General features: G+C 41.1%; 1 non-coding gene across 1 annotated transcript; it reads left to right on the top strand.

The window, feature by feature from the left end:
* The first annotated feature begins 3,226 nt into the window (after positions 1-3,226).
* LOC114008244 (U6 spliceosomal RNA) lies at positions 3,227-3,333 on the top strand. The gene has a single exon (XR_003549793.1). It is a non-coding gene; the product is annotated as a U6 spliceosomal RNA (small nuclear RNA).
* The last annotated feature ends 737 nt before the right edge of the window (positions 3,334-4,070 follow it).

The following is a 4,070-nucleotide window of genomic DNA, read 5'->3' as shown; positions in this document are numbered from 1 at the left end:
TGATGGAGAGATTCCATTTCTTTCGTTAGTATGTCATATGATTCATCATTAAAGATTAATTCAGAAGTAGAAGAAAGAAAAGACTGCTGTATCCATGAAGGTCAAGAATATTGATGATTTTTTATGTGCTGAAGTGCAGTAAGGTTCATGGGGCAGTTGAAATAATTCTTCACGAGATCTGTCATAAGCACATGCTTTCAATCTGGATAAGTTGTCTACATCGTTGCCTTTCAAATGTGTGTGTGTGTTTACCACATTGTGCAAGTGTGGAAAAAAAAAGTTTTTTGAGGATTATCTTATTACGATGATGATGATTTTTAATTTGACCAGAAAAATACAGAGAGAGGGAAAGTGAGAAGCAAGCTGCCAAGTTTGGGGCTTGAGCCGTGGTTAGCCAAGTGGGGAGTCCGGCACCTTAAGCACAATGCCACCTGCCAGGCCAAACAACTGTGAGAATTGAGAACATCAGAATGAGATTACACCCAGTATATATTAAAAATTTCCCACTTATATAAAAAATAGTTTTAGAATTAATTTATCCAAAATTCAGAAAAGTCATGACTCATTTTTGCCTAGAAAAATACATCACAACTTTCCCAATGACCTAATAATTTCCTATCCTGGATCATGTATCTGGTTGTGATATTTCTTAAATCTCTTCTAATCTGGAATATTGTCATTATTATTACTATTATTATTATTTAATCATGACTTATTGGAGAGGCCAGACCAGCAATAATATTCCATTTTAGCTTGACTGAAAAAATAAAAAGCTGGACCAGCAGATGGCGTAATAGTTACATCGCTGGACTCCCACGTAGTAAACTACAGTTTAAGTCCTGGACCTGGTGTCTTAAAACTCACACTGGGAGGCGGGGGCAGCAGTTAGCGTAATGGCTATGTCGCTGGACTCCCACGTAGTCGACTGCGGTTCGAGTCCTAGACGTGGTGGCTTAAACTCATGCCGGGCGCGTGTCCATGTGTGCCCAAGATCCCGGGGGTGATTTCCTGCTTTCTGTTGCTCTGTCTCTGTCTGTCTGGCGAGCACACGTGCCCTATAGCAAAAACTTCTCCAAAAAGAATAAAAAATAAACTCACACTGGGTTGGGACCAGCAGTTAATGTAATGGCTACATTGCTGGACTCCCATGTAGTCAACTGCAGTTTGAGTCCTGGTGTCTTAAACTCATGCTGGGCATGTGTGCATGGGTGCCCAAGATCCCAAGAGGAGAATGGAGGAGAAGGAATTGCAGCGCGGCCATCACCCCAGGGGGTGATTTCTCACTTTCTGTCTCTGAGTCTCTCTCTGTCTTTCTGGTGAGCACACGTGCCCTATAGCAAAAACTTCTCAAAGAAAAAAGAAAAAAAGAAAACACACACACACACACACACACACACTGGGCGCATGTGCACGTATGCCCAAAATCATGAGAGGAAAGTGGAGGAGAAAAGATTGTGGTTTGGCCATCCCCTCAGGGGATGATTTCTCACTTTTTGACTCTTTGTCTCTTTGGTGAGTACATGTGCCCTATAGCAAAAATCTCTCTCTAAAAAAAAAAAAAAAGAAAGAAAGAAAAAAAAAGCCTTAGCTTCTCACTCTTCCAAATCTTATAAACAGAAGATTTTCGGTGAAGTGTTTACCTTGAATTTATAACTGTGATGTTTGCACGTGATGTTTCACCAAATCAATGGACACACGTTGATGGGCACACAGGATCTGTTGTCCCAACATTGTGTCTGCTAGCGGGGAGACAGCAGGCTGGGCCGTCTGCTGTGTGGGCACTCAGATGTTCCCTTTACATAGTAAACCTTAGGGCTGAAGGCAAATTATAGGAGGGTAGGCTTCAGTACTTCAAGATCTCAGATTACCGAGAGAGGAATAGTAATTTATAAGAGTAAGGTCTGATGCACAAATAAGGGTTTGATTCTTAAACCACAAGTGACCAACTCATCTTTTTGGTTTGTTTCTAATCGATTCAATGTCAAACAGCAGAAACCTGTAGTCGATTCATTCTGTCCTGAATGAAATAAAGTGTGTATTTTCATCTGTGTCAAAACTTAAGGCTTTTTAAAGGATCATAAATTATAATTGCATGTACAGATGAACTTTACATTTTTAAAGTTCCTCTAATCATTTGAACTTCTAAGTTGGTAGTGAATTCATGCACTTGCCAGAGAAAGAGAGGAAGCACTCCCGAATGGGGCTTGGTCACCCCACACTCCCTTCTTGTCCATCTCTCTATCCTGTCTGGATTTGGGGAATGTATACACAGCTCGGCATGTTCTTCAAGCTGCTGGGGCCAGAATTTGAACCACACTTGGCCAAGTGGGATCTAGCTTCTTTACCCAATAGGCTATAGGGGCTATCCTGAACTTTATTATTATAATTATTATAATGTTATTTATTATTATTTTTTCTCTTTAAAATTGACTAGAGAAGGACCAGCAGTTGTCGTAATGGCTGTGTCTACTGGACTCCCATGTGGTTGACCACGGTTCAAGTCCCGGACCCAGTGGCTTAAACTCATGCTGGGTGCATGTGCGTTTGGGCCCAAGATCTGGAGAGGAAAATGGAGGAGAAGGGATTGCAGCATGGCCATACCCCCTGGGGGGATGATTTCTCGCTTTCTGTCTCTCTGTCTCTCTCTGTCTTTCTGGTGAGCGCACACGCCTACAGCAAATACCTTTCAAAAAAGAAAGAAAAATTGACCAGAAAGAGACAGAGAGCAGGGGTGGGCGAGGGCAGTGTATGGGAAGCGAGGAAGCAAGCCTCCAGCTTCAGGACTCAAACTGTGGTTGGCCATGTGGAAATCCAGCGCCTTAACCACCACGGCACCTGCCAGCGCCACGATCTTGAACTTTTATTTATTTAAATTTATAATAGAACATGCATACATGGGGTGGGGAGCAGAGGAACACCATTCCGCAAGATCTGGTAATAGCACGAGTCCTTCCTCTAGTCAGTGGGATTTGGGATCCTCCTGCCCGCGCTCAGCATGTTTCAAGCTGACTGAGCCTGGATTTGATCCACACCACGTGCTATCTGGCTTCTTTTTGGTGGCACTTGATCGCTGTACCGTGTAGCCGGTCCCATACTGATTGTATTAATTTACATGTCTGTGTTATTAATTTGCTTTGCAGCTTCAATAATGATTTTTTGATAGATAAGGATTATGGACTGTACATAATTGCTCACAATGTGAAAGTAATTATAAAAACCTGGAGCAGTGCTCACTTCGGCAGCACATATACTAAAACTGGAATGATACAGGGAAGATTAGCATGGCCCCTGTGCACGGATGGCACACAAATTCATGAAATATTCCATATTTTTGGCCAAATTAAAAAATAATAACAAATGGAATTAAATAAATAATTTGGGAAAAAAAAAAAAGAAAAACCTGGAACAGTTCTTTCCTCTAAATGGTAAAGTTGTGAAAGATTGAAAGATTTTGTTCCTTAATGCATAGATAATAGGTCTAAGTAGTAAATGTATCTATTACTAAAATGTTGTGATGCATGTTTATCAAGTAGATGATAATGCTAATTTTTAGTAATTGTTGAGATCCTTACTACTAAATGTGTACATTTTATTTTATTAGGCCAGAAAGCTTATATCGGCTCTTCTTCTGCTGTCTTTCAGCGCTCTGAAAAGCTTACTAATATGTGGGTATGTCTATGGATTTAAATATCGAGTTTCAGGTTTTTTAACTATGCATAAAGGTAATGAGTACATCTAAATTAACTTAGTCATGTGCAGTCTTATACTTTAGAAATTAAATTGGGGGGCCAGCAGCTGATACAGTGTTTAAGACACTGGACTCCCACGTGCCGACCACAATTCGAGTCCCAGACCTGGCAGCTTGAAACTCACTCTGGGTGAATGTGCGTACATGCGCCAAATCCCAAGATGAGCGTGGAGAAGAAGGGATTGTGACGTGGTTACCCCTCTGGAGGATAATTTCTCACTTTCGCTCTCTCTGTCTCTCTGGAGAGCACACACACCCTATCACCAAAATCTCTCTTAAAAAAAGAAAGGTTTTGAATTTTACAAAACAGCTCGAAACTAAT

This window comes from Tupaia chinensis, unplaced genomic scaffold (assembly GCF_000334495.1).
Source record: "Tupaia chinensis unplaced genomic scaffold, TupChi_1.0 Scaffold000313_1, whole genome shotgun sequence".
NCBI lineage: Eukaryota > Metazoa > Chordata > Mammalia > Scandentia > Tupaiidae > Tupaia > Tupaia belangeri.
Note: the sequence above shows the minus strand (reverse complement) of the source record. Positions and strands in the feature narration are given on the sequence as shown.